Genomic DNA, 19,893 nt, shown 5'->3' with positions numbered 1-19,893 from the left:
CAGATGACAATTTCTGAGGGACTCAACCTCTCCTCCCTATAGTCCTTTTCCAGACAGCAAATGTGATTTAGGGTCTGAGTCTTTGAAGTTTTATGTTCTGCTTCTTTTAAAGTGAAAACTTCTCTCTTTCTTCTTTCCACAGCAGGCAAGCCTCCAAAGCTGATTGTCCCCCAACACAATTCACAATTCATGGCAGTGACCACAGATCACACTTAAATGTCAGCCTCAGAGATACATACATCAACAGTTTAATCCCAGACCCAAGCCGTACTCTTTATGATTGCCTTATCAGCCCCATCTCTCTTCCTGAGATGTGTACAGGCCCTTTCCCTGTGATCTATCACTGAATCAAAGAGCAGTCGTTTCTCTCCAATGTGTGTCTCACCCACCTCAGAGGAATGCAGCAATACACAAATCTGTCTGGCAAGGTTCCTTTCCTCCTCATGTCTTCATGCTTAGGCTGCCCAAAATGGCACCCACGTTCCTCCACATACTCTACCATTGCAGGCACGCTAACTCAGTGTACACTCACATCACACATACTATCCTGCACTAGTTCTTCCATGCATTGTACCATTATACATATGCATGCTTTCTGCATGCACATTCAGGTCTCAATTCACAAACAGCCTCTTCACTCATGTGGAGCCTCCTCAGTTGTGGCAGGATCTCCACGGTGGCAATCTGCTCTGCGGAGATCCCGCTGCAACTCAAAAGAATTCGCCACAAGTGCTGTGGCTCTTTGTGAATCGGGGCCACAGTCTGTGTGCACTATTCAGCACTGAAGCTTTTCCATATTTAACCATCGCTACATTGGCTCCCAGTAGCCAAGAGGATTCAATTCAAGGCACTATGCCACATCCACAGAGCATTATATAATCAAGGTCCTGATTTGCTTAGAACAGTAGCCTCTTTTTATGTACCGAGCAGACCGCTGAGATCTTCCTCAGCTATGTTAGCTATAGTTCCAGAAGTGAAAAAAGCAAGGTGGGGAGGAAGGTTGTTGGCCTATCAAGGAGCCAAACTCTGGAATAGATTGCCTTATAACATCAGATCAAGATCTCAAGAAATCTCCTTCCGGAAAGCCTTAGAAACTTGGATATTTAGAGTCTGAATTCATGTGCTGTTGTGCACTATTGCGATTCTGTGTTACAGGGTGAGTGCTACGAGGCCTATGGGCAGTTTAAGCGCTATATAAGCAATTATAACATTACATAACCAGGGTGTACTATGCCTGTCAGCACATACACTCACCAGGTGCTCGCTGCACAGCCCTTGCTCTCATTGCATACACACTGTTCAGCACTACATCTTTCATGTCATGTACTCCTCCCAGACTTACATACACTCAACACATTCACTAATCACACATGTATTACAAAGTACTGCTCTATGACTGTACTGTACCCTTCCCAATCACATAGACATCCAACGGAGAGTCACCACTCCTGTGCTGCGCAGCACTCCATATCTACCTGATATAGGCCAAGAGTGAGTTAAGTACATTACAGCAGAACTTTTGAAAAAGTTGAGTGAGCCTGTCGGCCTCACTCCAGTGACACAGAACAAAATGGTTCTGCTCACTACTACTGATCACTGCATGGAATGCTGCTGCCACAGCACTTGTGCTGTTTAATGCCTGGTGAAGGCAGTAGCCTTCCACCACGAACCTGCCAACTCATATGGTGCCACCATGTGTCACACGATATCGGTTTCCTTCACACAGTCACCCGGTGAGGAGCTGATATCACGCAGTGGCAGGAAAAACAAGCTAGAAACAACTGCAAAGAGTGGATTTCCAGCTAGTTTTGTTTTCGGAGTCTTTTAAAAAGCAGATGTCGATTATGGGTGTGAATACACCCCTGGACATTGGCTCCATCCTCAGCAGGCTTGTTTTTAGTTGTTGAGGTTTTGGTGAGGAATGGCACAGAAGTAACTCCTAAATAGTTCTAGGCACAAGGGGGGTCATTATGACCCCGGCGGTAAGTGCTGCTTACCACCATGCTGACTGCCACCAACATACCGTGACCGTGGCGGTACACCGATTCCCTTATTATGACCCACACATAGAATTCTGTCACTATACAGACACACACACAAGTCCGCCAGCCCAAAGGTCAGTGATAAACTGGCAGTACCAAAACCCACACCGTTACGCCAACAGAACTATGCCCACAGCATTATGACCCATGAATCACCGCAGTGGACATTCAACTGCAGTAAACCATTGGCGGTACATACCACCACGCTCAAAATACACACACTCAAACAAAACTACACCACATAGGACAATTCAAACTACCCACACCTGACACACATACACACACCACACCCACAACACTATAAAACGCACACCCACAATACCCACAATCCTTTACGACCTTAAAATATTTCACTACTGAGAGATAGAGACACCAAAAGCACCCACAGAACCAGAGACACAGAACACCATCACCCGTACACCACCCACACACGTCACAGCACACACCCCAACACATCACCTCACACACACCACTCACATTACACCCATGGCACCACAACGACACCCCAAGTTCTCAGAGGAGGAGCTAAGGGTCATGGTGGAGGAAATCATCCGGGTAGAGCCACAGATATTTGGATCACAGGTGCAGCAGACATCCATTGCTAGGAAGATGGAGCTATGGCAGAGAATCATGGACAGGGTCAATGCCGTGAGACAGCACCCCAGAACAGGGGATGACATCAGGAAGAGGTGGAATAACCTACGGGGGAAGGTGCGTTCCGTGGCAGCAAGACACCAGATAGCTGTACAGAGGACTGGCGGTGGACCCCCACCTCCTCCCCCACAACTAACAACATGGGAGGAGCAAGTCTTGTCAATCATGCATCCTGAGGGCCTGGCAGGAGTAGCAGGAGGACTGGACTCTGGTAAGTCAATTCTCTATTACTATCACCCCCCCACCTGCATGCCATCACAAACCCCTACCCTCACCCCATAACTCCACCACCTCACATACTCCCCACCATCACACCCCACTCATCCCAAACTCAAGCCCTGCATGCACCACCAATGCATGGACACCAATCACAGACCTGCATGGACAACCATCACCACTGCATGCACACTAGAGACAATCACCTAGCCCACCAAACAACAAATCACACTAAGGCTAATCTGCCATGGCAATATCAACTATAGAGGGCAACATACCCATGCACAAGATGACACATGCAGAAACTATAACACTACATTTACATCCCCACAGGTCCCCCACACAACATCACCAGAGAGGAGGTGCCAGAAACATCCAGTCCCCGCCCAGAAGAGGCCCACAGTGATGACAGCAGCTCTGCACGCCTGGATCAAGATAACCAACCTGGCCCATCAGGGACTTCCAGACAGTCAGTTACCCAGGCACAGTCCCATACCACCACTGACCCTCCCCCCTCAGGAAACACCACCACCACAGCACCCACCCAGCTGGCCCATACCACTGTCCCCAGGACACGTCAGTCAGCAGTGTGTCCACCACTACAGGCACCCCAGGACACCCCACAAACACTGGACGAGCAAGGACCAGGGGTCAGTGGGCACACTGTTTAGGGGACAGAGGCACAGGACAACAGGGAAGCGGGAGGACTGCTATGCGACAAGGGGAGGACAGGCCCAGGGAACCGACTTTCCACGAGGCACTCACCAACATCCTGGGAGCATACCACCAATGCCAGGAGACAGTTCTTGGGGATCAGGGAGGATTTGAAGGACATAAACACAACCCTGGTCACCATTGCAGGGGTGCTGGCTGACATGGCTTACACCATGAGGGAGGCAGTGGCACACCAACGCTAGCCACAAAGATGAACAGCCTTCCCCCTCCGCCAACGCTAGTGGACAGGAGGCCTCACCACAGGAACAACAGGCAACCATCACCCCACCCCCTGCAGAAGGAGAACCACCCCCCAAACAGCCCCTGCGATCCAGGCAGAAGCCAGAGAACATTGCCAAGACCCCGCCAGGAAATAAGACTCTCCTGATTGTCACCCTTGTGTCCCACTCTGTTACCCTGTCCACCTTGAACCTCCATTGCTCCCCTTCCTATTCCCTTATTGGACAATGCACCTGTGATACCAATATACTGCAATCTATCCTGGACTTTCCCCCACCATCACCCCAACCCATTGCACATCCCCATTTACTTCTCAGCACCTAAATAAACATCCTTTGAAAAAATACAAGTATGGAGTATGTCAAATGATTTAAGGATGTATTTGTTTAACAATCTGTAGACATTGAAGTTATACTGTACAGTCATATATACATAGGTATGACATGTAATGTGCTGCAGTCAATACACCAGGAGCCAGAGTAGGGCACAAATATCTGTGAATAGACATGCCAAAGGGTACAGTAAGTGGCCATAGTAGTGGGAATAGCAGCCTGCCAGAGAAAACTCATTACTCAAAACAGCAATGGAAGGTGAAGTTACAGTGTCTTACCTGTGTGTCACTGGAAGTACTGTCGAATGATAGTTGTTCTGTTGTCCACATCCTCATCCTCTGCCTCCTCTTCGTCACTGTCCACAGGCTCCACCGCTGCCACATGCCGATCACCAGCCCCATCCTCCTGCAGAAAAGGCACCTGGCGTCTCAAGGCAAGGCTGTGCAACAGGCAACATGCCACGATGATCTGGCACACCTTCTTTGGTGAGTAGCACAGGGATCCACCTGTCAGATGGAGGCACCAGAACCTGGTCTTCAGGAGGCCAAAGGTCCGCTCAATAATTCTTCTTGTTCGCCCATGTGCCTCATTGTAACGTTCCTCTGCCCTTGTGCTGACATTCCTCACAGGGGTCAGTAGCCATGAGAGGTAGGGGTAACCAGAGTCACGTGCAAATATCGAGGGATACCTGTTAGCCACACACTCAACCTTAGGGCCAGGCCCACACCCATATACCAACATACACTGGGTGGAGACCACGGGCTCACCTATTAGCCACACCCGGTGCCTCTGGAGTTGAGCCATCACATATGGGATGCTGCTATTCCTCATGATAAACGCATCATGCACTGACCCTGGATCTTTTGCATTGACATGGGAGATGTACTGGTCCACCAGGCACACTATCTGCACATTCATCAAGTGAAAGCTCTATTGATTTCTGAACACCTGTTCATTTCTCCTGGGGGAGGGGACAAAGGCAATATGTGTACCATCAATTGCTCCAATGATGTTGGGGATATGCCTCATTACATAGAAGTCAGCTTTCACTGTGGCCAAATCCACCACCTGGGGTAAAATGATGTAGCTGCACATGTGTTTAATCAGGGCAGACAACACTCTGGTCAGCACTATTGAGAACATTGGCTGTGACATCCCTACCACCATGGCCACTGTCACTTGGAACGAGCCAGATGCCAAGAAATGTAGCACTGATAGCACTTGCACAAGAGGGGGGATCCCAGTGGGCTGACGGATAGCTGAGATCAGGTCTGGCTCCAATTGGGCATACAGCTCTTGAATTGTGGCCCTACCAAGTCTGTAGGTGAGGATAATGTGCCTGTCCTCCATTGTTGCCAAGTCCACCAGGGGCCTGTACACGGGGAGATGTTTCTATCTCCTAATCATCCTCAGCAGTTGTAATCTAGGGGACAAAACAGTGAGCAGCAGGTCATTTTCATAAATATACTCAGAGTAAAATGTATTGCATGTTGTGACAGAAACAGTATGTTTACGTGTAGTCCCTAAATATGCTTATGTCTGCTGTGACGCAGTTATGTGCCATGGTTTGCCCCACCCCACTGAAATGGCGGAAGCCTGTCCTGTGTGGAGGGACAGGTGGAAATTAGGTAATTCCACTGACGTTGTGCGCTGTTGCAGGAGGCGGAAGAGGACCACCGTGCAACTCCTCATTGGTTATCATTGGGCCCTATGGGGTACAGCAGCCAATGGTGATGTACGCCGGTGGTGATGGTACTCACCACCATGGACGTGACTGCCATTTTCTATCTGTTCACTCACTTGCTACCTGATCTTCAACAGTAGAGGACCTACACTGCAAGTGCTGCTGTGACCTGTGTCTGGAAGCGACCATGGCTCGAGCCTTTGGGGAAAGGGCCCCTGCCTTCACTGCTGCGGAGTTGGAGAGACTGGTGGATGGGGTCCTACCCCAGTACCGATTGCTTTATGGGCCTTCAGACCAACAGGTGTGTACACTGTGTGCACGATGCATGGGGCATGAATGCATGGAGTGCTATGTGTGAAGGCCTTGTGTAAAGAAGGGGTGGTTGAAGGGTCCTGGGCACATGCTGCATGTATGGTGGTCAATGTATGTGCGTAAGGGGATGGGAGGGATATGGTGGGCCATGGGTGTAACAAGTCAGAAGGTATGACTGATCCCTTCTTGTATCATCTTTTTTCTGCAGGTCAGCGCATATCAGAAAAAGGGTATATGGCGTGCCATCACCAAGGATGTGCGGACCCTGGGGGCATACGACAGGCAGAGCAACCACTGTCACAAATGGTGGGAGGACCTGAGACGCTGGGCAAGGAAGACAGCGGAGGCCCAGCTGGGGATGGCCTCCCAACAAGGAAGGGGTGCCCGTCGAACCCTGACCCCCCTGATGTTCCGCATACTGGCAGTGGCCTATCCGGAGTTGGATTGGCGCTTGAGGGCATCACAGCAGCCACAAGGGGGTGAGTACATTTACCAATTCTGCAAATTGTGCATGGTGGGGTGTTCTCTGGGTGGGGGATGTGGGCCTGTAGGTGTCCCTAGGCCAGGTTGGACATTGCAGGGTAGGTTCCATGTTGGGCAGGGTCTGTAGCACTCCAACCCCAAACATGCTAGTGGGCATCCACTACTGGGCAGGGATCAGTGGGTCTCTGGTAAGCTGCTATTGGCGTTAGGCATTATTCTGCATGGCCTGGTGACTAGCATTGTGACTGGTAGTGCATTGCTTAGTGCATAGGGCTGTTCCCTGTGTGTTGTGTTGTGCCAACAGTGGTGTTGTTGCTGGCATTGACCAAGTGTATCCTCTGTCTCTTCCCCCCTTTTTGTTTTGTCACCCTGTCCTTATGTGCATTAGCATCATCTGGCGGAGGAGCAGAGGGACCGGTGACGGAGGGACCTGCATCACACATGGTTCATGAGGCCGAATCCACTGATGGTGAGGGCACCAGTGGGATGGAGAGTGAGGGGAGCACCATGGCGAAGACTAGAGGGGTCAGTTCTGACTGTGATACCTCCTCCGATGGAAGCTCCCAGGTGGTGGTGGACACCTCTGTGCCCACCCCAACTACAGGTACAGCCACCACCCCCGTACCAGCACCGCCCTCTCAGTAGCATCTCCTTCGTCCCAGGCACCTCAGGCCCTGCCCCGGTCAGCCATGCTGCCCTGAGTAAGGAGGCTATTGACCTCCTGCGATCCATCTCTGTTGGGCAGTCAACCATAGTGAACGCCATCCAGGGGCTGGCAGGGCATTTGCAACAAAAAAATGCATACCTGGAGGGCATTCAATCTGGCGTGGCGGCCCAACAGAGATCATTCCAGGCTCTGGCCTCCTCCCTGATGGCAGCCATTGTTCATGTCTCTAGCCTCCCCCTCCAACTTCCTCTACCCCAGTCCCATTCCCATCAACCCCAACCTATCCCAGGCACACCATCAGACCAGCATGCACCCAAAACAACACACAGGAGTGGCTCAGGCAAACACAAGCACCACACATCATCACACAGACACTCACAGACACTCACACAAACACCATCTAGATGCAGACATGCCAACATCCATTGCCTCCACTGTGTCCCCCTCCTCCTCCTCGTCCACCTCCCTCCCAGTAGCGTCTCCACTCACACCTGCATGCACTACATCTTCATCCACTACCTCCATCACCATCACGCCTATCAGTACACACCCCTGACTGGCAGTCACCACCCCCAAATCCATGCACACTTCTCCTGTGTCCTCTCCCACTGTGTCTGTGCCCCCTCCTCCCAAAGTATCCAAACGCAAGCACTCAGACACCCAACAGCCATCCACCTCACAACAGCATCCAGCCCATGCACCTGCACCCAAACACAGCAGTCAGACACCTCCAACCACCACTCTCTCTTCCGCCACTCCCAAACCTTCACCCTCTTCCTGCCCTAGTGTCCCTAAGAAGCTTTTCCTCTCCACCCTTGACCTCTTCCCTGCCCCTCCCCCCTGTCCTTCACTTCGGGCCAGGGTGGGCAGAAACCAGGCCAGCACCTCAGCCACCCAGTCCACGGCCATTGTAGTTTCAGCAGCTACTGCTGGTGTCAGAGGCTCCAAGGAGACACCCATCAGCACTGCCAGTGTGCCTGCACCAGCTACCAGGGGCAAGAAGGGACCACCAGCTGCCAAGGGCAAGGAGGGACCACCAGCTCCCAAGGGCAAGGAGGCACCTGCAGCTGCCAAGGGTAAGGAGGCACCAGCAGCTGCCAAGAGCAAGAAGGGACCACCAGCTGCCAAGGGAAAGGAGGCACTAGCAGCTGCCAAGGGCAAGAAGGGACCACCAGCTGCCAAGGCCAAGGGCAAAGGGTCGGCCACTGCAGGCAGGATGGATAGTAGGCCTGGTGCTGGAGCTGAATCTGAGCCCACAACACTGACCATGGCACTTCAGCCGTCTGAGGCTGCAGAGGAAGGGCTGGAGCCCCCCCACCACTGACATCACCACCACCAGCACCGCCACCAGCACTGCCACCAGCATCACTGGCAGCAGCAGCTGCCCCTGTGGGCAGCCGTCCAAGGCTGCAGGGGAAGGGCTGGAGCCTCCCCCAACACAGACAGCACCGCCACCAGCACCGGCACTGCCACCACAGTGCAGCCGTCGCCACCAGCGGATGGACTGTAGTCCAGCCTCCATGGAGTGTCATGCATCCTGACCACTGCAAATCTCGTGGGTCTGACGCCCAGGTGAGAGACTGTGACCTTGCACTCCCCAAGATCTGCATCACTGGGCACAGATCCCCCTCCAGAACCAGTGGAAGAAGCCATCCACTCACCCTCTCCTTGCCAGGATTAAGCACACTGGGCACAAGGCCCCCTCCAGAACCAGTGGAAGAAGGCATCAACTCACCCCCTCCTTGCCAGGATGAAGCACACTGGGCACAAGGCCCCCTCCAGAACCAGTGGAAGAATGCATCCACTCACCCCATCCTTGCCAGGATGAAGCACACTGGACACAAGGCCCCCTCCAGAACCAGTAGAAGAGGGCATCTACTAAACTCTCTCCTTGACAGGATGAAGAACACTGGGCACAAGACCCCCTACAGAACCAGTGGAAGAAGCAACCCACTAGAAAGACTGTGGCCTTGCACTCCCCAGGACCAAGCAGTGGGCAAACCACCCACTTGAGAGACTGTGGCTTTGCACTCTCCAGGACCAAGCAGTGGGCAAACCACCCACTTGAGAGACTGTGGCTTTGCACTCCCCAGGATATCAAACATGGCATGTAGCCCCCTCGGGGACCAGTGGTGTTGTACTACCTTCCGGCTGAGGTGCCCCCCCCATTCCCCATTCCCCTGAGGTGCCTGTGTATTTTCGACGTGATGCCCCAGCAGTGTTCTCTCCGTATTGAGGCATGAGGCAAGTGGGGCCTTGGCCTATGTGATATGGCCCTGTGGCCCACGGACATTATGGACTGGGCAGTGCCCCTCCATTTGTATATATGTAAATACTGTATATAATTTGAGGAGGTTTTTCAGGATTTTGATCTTATTACATTCACTTCAATCACTTCCTTTTGTCCTTGCATTATTCCTGAGGGGTACGGGGTGGATATGTAATGTTACTGCATCTGTTTGTGTGTATGGTGTTGGGGTGGGGGTGGGGGTGTTGCATGTGGGTATCACTCTCTTTTTCCTCCCCGGTGTGCTAGGGGTGGTACTCACCATGGTCGTCTTCATCGGCATTGGTATTTCTGGTGTAGGAGGAGGTAGACCAGCATGGGGAACACCTGTAGTTCGGGCTCCATGGCGTCGTGGTTGTTCACTTGGTGTCCAGAGGTGAGTTGTTTCCCTTCAGTGTACTGTTTCCGCTGTGTTTTGATGGCGTTGGTACTGACCCGGAAAAGGTGGCGGATTAGTGTTTTGTAATACTGTGGGCAGTACTTTGACTTCTGCCTGGTTGTTGGCGGTTACCGCCGCGGTGTTTGTTGCTACCACCGTAGCAGTCGGAGTGTTAAAGTGGCTGTCTGTGTTGCCGGTTTCCGCCGTGGTCATAATTCAATTTTTTTTACTGCCAGCCTGTTGGCGGTATTATCGCTGCTTTCTCACCGACCGCCAGGGTTGTAATGAGGGCCAAGATCTCACCCCCGCCAAGGCCTCATCACACAGTGAAGATTTCCTTAAGATTGGCAGGTCTTCCACCACTATGAAGGTAGTACTTTGGACACTCATCCAGTCCAACGAGACGTAATCCATGATACAAGCCTATGTCATGCTGCACACACACAATCAGTGTTTGCCTATGACAAAAGAATCAGCATTGTGCAGTGCCACACTTCAGACACTGAGGGCCCAGGAACAAGTTGGAGAGAGCACAGGCCAATAGGGGTAGGGTGCGTGGGAGGGATGCTGTTGGTCTGCGGAGTGAGGTCCCTGGGGCTGCTCTAGACCAGGACACCATCACCCACGTCTTGGGGCCTATCAGAAGTCCCAAGTGGTGGTGGGCCAGGTGCTGACTGACCTCCGTGAAATCAAGCAGCTATAGAGGGACATCCATAGGGACATGTGTGAACAGATGAAGGCCCACAATACCAACATGGCCTCCCTAACAGGGGTGTTGAGGGACATACACACCACCCTGAGTAGGGCTTTTCAGCACCAGTCTACCCCTTACTTTGGCTCATTAACAGCAGGCCAATCAACATTGGTATCAGCCACAGGAAGGGAGGCCCTGCCAGAGGAACAAGGCCAGGACACCCCTGCCTCTGTAGCAGCAGATCCCCTCCGATGCAAGAGGGAACATCCAGCAACGAATCCAGGAAGTACGGATGGCAAGACACCAACCGCTGCCAGCAATAACCCTCTTCCTTAAGGACCTCCTTTGTGTGTTACACATTCAATCTGGACTGATCCTGAGCCACCTACCATTTCCAATGGGAGGAGTACTCTGGACTTTGGATTCCCAATGGTGTGACATCTGCTCCAATTATTTCATTCAACCATGACTGACCACCTCACATTTGAATTTTCATGTATATTTCATGTTAATCATACCTGTCCAATAAAATCTCCATTCACTGCTGATTTTGATGTCATATTTAGCCATGTAGATATGTCAGACCATGTGAAACATATAATGATGATCCAAGGTACTTGTTCAAGCAGGGATATTTTGCATGTACATAGTGTCCAACTCTGGATTACAACCCTCCCATACAAACACATGCATACAAGTGTCTGCCCAAACTAAATATTTTATTGCAATGTTCAGCACATAGGCTGTCAATATATCAGGACTATTGGACATCATGAATGATTGTCTCATACTAATTAAATGAACATATTGACAGGTACAGACCCCCAGACCACGGAAGGAAGGGATTTGTCAGATATTGTCCTGTGGAATAGGGAAACATTGATGTGGTTGATGCCATCAGCTTGGCCTTATTACATACCGCACCAAAGTAATTCAACATCTCATAATCCGAGATAGAGACAGATGGCAGTACAACAGTCCCTGATCAAAGGGCCATCATAAGCCAATGCCCATGCATCTGGTGGTCTGACATAAACATATGTCAGTATTGTGGCACAGACACTGTGGCCTACAATGATGAAACATATCTACAGCTTCATCCAGGTCATACATTTAGCCATTGTGAAGGAAAAATGACTTGGTTGTGGTCTCAGACTACATATTCTATGACCACATGATGATACACATGATGTATCAGGCCCACCACACAACACAAAACAAGTTGAATGACACTTCTGACCTTCCACCCAAGCACTGTGCAAGCTGTTTTGGCAGAGGTCTCATACACCCAAACTCTGTGACCTACATTACCTGGAAAAATTCATGTCCACTTCGTACACCAGAACAGCATCACATACCTGCCAATGGCATTCCTTTCTTTATGATGGTTGTATATGTTAGACAGCATGTATGTGCATGACAGCATGAGCTGTGTATGCATCTTGTGTGAGTCATTTCAGGATCTTGTAATCAATGTGTGCAGTGCCACAGATCTTTCGACCGACATCTGGCCTTGCAAAACTGTTGTCTGGAAGTCATATCATAACCACATGAAGATGTCATAGTGAAGGTACCGGTACAATGAACAAAACAAAGAGCATAGGCTTTAAATGGTACATATGGCACAAGTCACATTGCAAGCATCTAGAAAACAAAGTACATTGAAAGGAAGCTGACACAAACAAAGCAACATCATCAAGGTCGAGATGTGTCAGAAGCTATCTTATCAAGCAGCCTTTTGCTGATTATTGCAGCGTATCAGCTCCCTAGCTGTATCCAAAACACTCAACTCTACACATTCTTACAACTACAGTTCATTGTACAGTCACAGTCATGACATCACTTGACATACACTCAGGAGAAATAGCTGTGGATGAGATCTTCTCGCAAGTCAGTTCCTCCACTTTACCACTGTCATCCTCAGTTGGCACTTCAGGATTCTCACCTGGTGGCACTATAGGCTTGCCTTCCTCTAGAATGTACGTGATATTCCTCCGCAGGGCGATGTGTGGAACATGCAGCATGCCACAGTGATCTGACACACTTTCCTGGGTGAGTAGATGAGGGCTCCACCAGTCTTGTCGAGACACCAGACTCTGGCCTTCAGGAGCCCAAAAGCCCGCTCCACTGCCCACTGTGTTCTTCCATGGGCCTCATTGAAGCGGACTACCCCTGGCATAATTGGATTGCTTAGTGGTGTCAACAACCAAGGACGGTTTGGATATGCTGACTCTCCAGTTAAGGAATGGGACATAAATGCAACAGTGAGCCACTCACTTCATGATTGTAGCATCTGAGATTGCTCATACCCAGTCAGGACAGATATGACTTACCAACCATCCAGGCCCTCTCTGGGTGCAGTTGTGACATCAGCTGGGGTATGGTGCTGTTCCACATTATGAAGGAATCATGGGCTGATCCAGGATAATGGGCACACACACATTTGAGATGTAGAGATCTGCCACACAGACAACTTGCATGTTGTTGGAATGGAAGTTCTTTCAGTTGCGATAGACTTGTTCAGTGGCCTCCGGTGGCACCAAGTGAACATGTGTGCCATAAATGGCCCCCACCACATACGGAAGGCTGGCAAAACCATAAAAGTCATCTCTTACATTTGGCTAAATCCTCATGTATAGGGAACCTGATATAGCTGTCAATGTGTTTCAACATTGCTTAGAGAAAATCCTTCAAAACCATACTGAACATAGGTTGGGACATACCAGCAGATAGCGCCAATGTATGTGGGAAGGACCTTGTGGCCAGGAAGTGCAATACTGACATGATTTGTACAATGGGTGGTATGCAGGTTGGATTACTGTTAGTTTGCATCAGATCTGCCTCCAACTGTTGACATAAGTCCACTTTTTTTGCCTATCCAGGACGTATAACTGGATTATGTGGCATTCCTCCATGGTCTGAAGGTCTGGCAGTCGAGGATAGACAGGAGGTTGTCACATCCTCCCTCTCCCAGGGTACCTATGTGTGATAAGACATGATGTGGAACATTAGTCAGTGTATCCACAGGAACTTACATGATGCATGCCAACAATATCATGTGACAAAGCATTTCTGACTGGATAGACATGAAACACAGTACACATCCCAGCTGGCAACTACACAAGGGTCACATGTGACCACAATGGCTGTCAACACATGTCCACAACATGAATTCGGGCAAGACCCAACTATCTGCTACATAATGGCCCCTCAAATTCTGACCACCAAACAAATACCGTTGGTGGTAGTGGACGGAGCACCGCCGTCATATACCATCTGTGGCCTGCAACACACTACACTGGTTGTTGGGTAGTAGGACCTACTTAACAAGACAGAATAAGGATGTTTGTAATGATCGAACACATGTATTGTAGGTGTGACACCATTTACGAATCATATTCAGTATTTCAGACTGCTAAAATGGCAGATGCCTGACCTACTCCACTGGACATTTGGAACCACATGCGACTGTCCACGGAAGTCATCTGTGCTCTAGGTGGTTCCAGCCACAGCGGACACAGCCCTAGGCTAAGGTTGTTGCCTGTGGTGGTCACGGCCCAATGGCTGTGTCCATCAGTGGTGATGACAGCATATGTGGCAGAAGTGACCGCCATGTTGTGCAAATTGATTCACTTGACTTCTGACACTGCTGCCAGCAACACATCCACTACTTGAGCTGCTGTGTGCCGCCTCTGGGAGCAATTGTGCCACTTTCAGTGGGTGATTGGGCCCCTGCCTTCTCTCTAGAGGAGGTGGAGAGGCTTGTGAATGAGGTTCTCCCCATATAAGGACAGCTTCATGGCGCTCCAGAGGAGCAAGTCAGTACCTCATGTTCACACTTGACTCTGTTCAATACCATCCTTTCCCTCCTCACAGGCTACAATGTGCCCCTGTGAGCCAGTTAGACATCTTGTGTGCCTGTTGTTGCAGTCTTTGTGGCATCAATGGGATGTACATGGTGCAGGTATTGTACTATATGTTGTGTTCATGAACAATGTGTTGTGTGATGTTTTTTGGGGTCCTAAATCTCCCTTATGTTGGATGCACATAACTAGGCTAGAAGACTTTACTGCCATATAATGACATTTATTTCATTATGACGGTTGTATATTTTAGACAATATGTATGCGCATGTCATCATGAGCGGTGAACGCATCTTGTCTGAGTCATTTGAGGATCTTGTAAGCAATGCGTACAGTGCCACAGATCTTTCAACCAACATCTGGCCTTGCAAAGGTGTTCTCTGAAAGACATATCATGACTCACTCTACCCTTCAGGTTGCCACACAAACCACAAGCCACATTGTTGATGGCCACATGATGTACTATCATTTATGGAAGTGATAGAAATGTGAGTGTCATGTAGGTTCTGTATGCTTAGACTTCAGAGATCAGGGCCTGTCAAATTTATCTCCCTGTATGGGACATAGTCCAGGCTGTGTGGCTATGCAACTGTGGCACCGTGCCTACTCCTTGTACATCAGCAGATCCTGTCATGTGACCAATATGATGCTCTAGAGGCAAAACGTGCCCTGAATGCCTCAGTCCAGTGCCTAAATTGGGAATGGGTACAGAGGTGCATGCCAGACGTAGCCCATATGTGCAGTTTCCATCCCTTACTACCACAGCTCTGTTGTCACCTTCACAGAAGTAATAATTGCCCTGTACAGGCTTATTGCACAAATGACAGACCCACAGTGCAGACAGGGTGTAGATTCCTGAGGAGCCATGACATGTGACTCTGTAGCCTGGTTACATGACAGAAATTGAACAATGCATACCTTTGTATGTTGGATTCCAGCTCTATAGTTTAGACACATATGTCCAAATGAGTATTCTGTGGTACAGGTACAAACCACAGAACTCCCCCTGAAGTGGTGGGAGTTTGCATTTGGTAGGACACATGTCCACACATGCACAAGGAAGACACTTTCTGTACTCACCATGCCAGCCCTTTCACTGTTACTCAAGTGTAAGGGTCAAATCTGTACTATGGAAGTTGCCTGTAGGGAATGTATGCAGTAAGTCAATCTCGGAGAGTGTGAATGTGTTGGTCCAGTCAGGCCTATGGAGTTTACCATTCAGAAGCCACAGAGGCGTGTAGTGTTTCATTATGGCACACAACACAGTACATATTGCTTGAGCATGGACTACTTGATGTGAGTAGGCTTGTTTAATCATTGTAGGCTATGAGCAGGGTAGTGGGTTAGTCCGCACATGGAGGCAAAAGTATGTAGTCATGTCCCTGTAGAATATTGGCATGTGTGCTTTTCACTTGCGGTGTTTTGACAAAATGACAATTTTTTTCTTTGTGTTTCTGATGTGTGTGGGACAACTATTTCGGCAAAAACATGTGATTTTAATTGCTTGATTTGTCTGCTGCATCCATGCAGGTAAACGCCAATCAGAAGAAGGGGATCCATCACCCAGAAGATGCGGACCCTGGAGGGTCACAACCGGCGAGCCCCCACTGTTGCAAGAGGTGGGAGAACCTGAGTCGCTGGGCCTGGAAGATTGTGGAGGTCCAGCTGGATTGTCCTCCAACGTGGGTGGGGCGCAGGTTGGACCATGACCCCCCCTAATGGCCCTCATTCTGGCGGTGGTGTAACCAGACCTTGATGGGGGTTTGAGGGGAGCACAACAGCCACATGGAGGTGAGTACAGGGCATATTTCTACCTGTCACATTGCCAAGTTAATGTGTTAGGTTCTGACATCTCTTCTGGACGATGAGCCATGTGTGACACAGTACATGAGTAACTGTTTGTGTAGATATGTAATGTTGTGCATACTGATGCGCCTTGCCTATTGGCCCATGGACCTAGGACAGAACTGTGTAAAATCTGCAAACAATTTGCTCTCCAGGGACAACACATGGTTGTGTACATTGATCAATCAAGTAATGTTTGTTGGTTTGGGTGTAAATTCTAACCTACAGACCACTACTCTTCAGTGTTACAGGCCAAAGAAAAAAAAGTGATGGATCACTATCCTCAGCCATGTGTCTGGTCAAATGAGAAAATTGGCATCTGCCCCCCCCCTAGAGGACACTTGTCTTCAGTGTGTGATGAGTGCTGGTGCCTCACTACTGCATGTAATGTGAAGATGGCCATCATACGTGTGACAGAGCATACATTGTTCTTTGGGTCAGCTACAGATCACTAATTTCCCTTGGTAAGTGGGGAATTTCCACTGACATGATTTATGTGCCATCACTGTTGCCAACTTTCTTTGTGCCTACATGTTACCATGTGTCCCTTTCTCTTTCAACAAAATGTTTACACTGCTGTTTTGTGCATGGTCTACCTGTGTTCATGGTATGATTTCAGTATTCCTTCACATACATGTGCATGACAGCATTTGTTTGGAATAGGGCATTTCTAATGAGGTTACATTTCATGTGGTGCTTGAGACAAGAGTGTTTCACTATTGATTGTTGACTGAAACATACCCTCAGCTGTCATAGCTTGTCATTTGGCATGTTCAACTGCAGTACCAATAAGGGACGTGACAGGTAGGTCTAGACATTTTACACACAGTGTGCATTTCCATGCCATTGATGTGGCATCATGTGGAAAAGTGCACAGCACGGGTAATGGGTAAGGTTTGTCACCTGACAGTTGGCATGCATCATGGAGTGACATGCAGTTATGTTGGAATCATATGTGTAATGGGTACAACCATTCATACACAACCATTTGGGTTTGCAGGACCAACATGAAGACAGTGATGTAGCTTCCCACTGGCAAAACATGTTGAGGGCCTTCTACATGTAATTGCAAACTTCTGGACCTCTCCAACATACAAAGGCCTAATGGCATCTACTGATGCAATCAGAGTTTGTCATTGTAAAGGGTGCTAGATATTAGTGGTGATTTCCCTGGGGCTTTGTGATTCATTGTGTTATACATTTTAGTGATATATCTCACTGACATTTTGCAGTTTGTCTACAGTGTACATTTCCAAACCAAATGTGTTCCATATCTGAACAACATTAGTACTACCTCCATGACTCCATAGGGAAACATTTCACATGGTGGAGTGTACATTGTTGATATGTTTCCAGTGTGACATGAGTATTTCCATGTCACCTTCTCCAGGCTACTGTACTGTTGTCAGCAACATGGCTGGTTTTAGGAGCATCATTTCATATTGTGTTATTGTGTATGTGACAAATAGATGTCTGCATGACTTTGTGTGGGATCTGTGGAAATTAAGTTGGCATTGGCTTACTATTGTATTACAACAGGGAAATGAGGCATGCTCCATGAGGCAAAGCGTTGAAGGTGATGTAGTCTCCTACTTGTTCAATGGTTACTGTGATTGCACACATTCAGCCATGCAACTGTAGTTGTTTGAGATCCTGATTTTCCTGTGGGCAACTGTTGACAGTTCAGATGTCAAACATGGAAAGATTCCCTTTGAATCGATATTATGGCAGCGTACTTGCTGCACATGGAGATTTACTTCCCTCAGGAAGTGCTGATACTAAGTTACTTTAGACTTTTGAAGAGTTGAAGGACTCAGAATCAGAAGAGGCTGGATACATATACTCTATTGAGATTTTATTGATTACCAGCCCTGACGAAGTCAGTGGGATCTTTCCCGGGACAAAACACGTGTTGGCTGATGATTAAAATCTACTGAACTGCACTGAAGGACTGGAGTTTCATTTTGTCATAGGCCGAATTGAATCAAGCCAATTGGAGTTTGGATCTGGAGCTTAAGTGTCATCTGATGAATGAACGTTACTTTATATGGACTATCCACAATATAAGTGAATAATGTCTTGGAATTGCTTATAAGCGTGTGCCTTACATTTAGACCAGATGGCATGCATGCATATGGTATGGGACATGTAGGAGGCACTTTGCTGTAGTTTGTTTCTGGGGCCTACTTGATGTCATGGTAATGTTTGCTAATCACAGCTGTTGTTCAGGTGTGATCAGGAACATGTGGGGATCCTTTTCCTCTTTGTATATGCAGCATCAGGCCAGGGAAGTGAAGGAGACAGGGCACAACCAAGTGGGGAAGCATCTGGCCATGGTACTTCGAGCCATGACACCACTGACAAGGATGGACCCAGTGGCCCGGAGGGTGAGTGGAGTGCCATGGAAGAGATAGAATGAAGGACGTCATCATTGGATTATACCTTCAGTGGCCACTCTCTAGCGGTGGCAGACCCATCAGGAACTATGTCTAGATCATCTTTGTTCACCACCCCAGTTCTATTGCTATCCTCCCTCTTGCTTCTCCCAGTTGGCCGTGCCTACTCACCCAAGAGGGTGGATGTCTCCTTTGCCCCTGGCATCTTCACCCCAGCCCCTGTTATCCCTGCTGCCCCGAGTAAGGAGGCTACTGACCTCCTGAGAAGCATCTCTGTTGGACAGACTACCATTGTGAATACAATCCAGGGGTTGGCCAGCCAACTTCAGCAGACCAATGCTTTTCTTGAAGGCAGTCATAGTACCATGTCTGATCTACATTGATCTTTTCTTTTCAGGCTCTGGCCTCGTCACTGACGGCAGTCAGTCACCCCCTACATTCCTCCCCCGCCACCTCTCTCTTCCCAATCCAAATCCCCTATTCCACTACCTGTCCCAAGCACACAGACACATCCACACACACACACCTCAAAACACACAAGCAGCACACATCGACACAAACACACAAGACACACTGGCACTCAACATACCCCCTCAAACACTCCATCAGCCACCACTTTACCAGACACCCCAACAAACTCACACACCACATCCACCATACCCACAGACACAAACACAACACAGATAGATCCACTACATCCAGCATGCCCACAGACACCACCTCAACAGACACACAAACATCCACCACATCCAGCAGACCCACATACACCACCCCACAGACTCACAAACATCCACAACATCCAGCATACCCAAAGACACCACCCCAACAAATCTACATACAAATCTACCACTCCACATCACCCAGCACCTCCACCTCCCAGACCACAAGACACACAAATGCCCACACTTATACACAATAGACACCACCCAAACTACAGCACACCTCACACACTCACACACCCAAGGCATCTACACTGACACACAGGACAACCACTCCCTCCACCTCCAAATACCCAACCCCTTCTGATGACCCTGCCCATTTTCCCAAAGCAAGTTTCCTTTCCACCTTGCCCTTTCGCCTATTAC

Source organism: Pleurodeles waltl, chromosome 1_1 (assembly GCF_031143425.1).
Source record: "Pleurodeles waltl isolate 20211129_DDA chromosome 1_1, aPleWal1.hap1.20221129, whole genome shotgun sequence".
NCBI classification, from domain to species: domain Eukaryota; kingdom Metazoa; phylum Chordata; class Amphibia; order Caudata; family Salamandridae; genus Pleurodeles; species Pleurodeles waltl.
The sequence above is the reverse complement of the archived record's forward strand: the minus strand, read 5'-3'. Positions refer to the sequence as shown.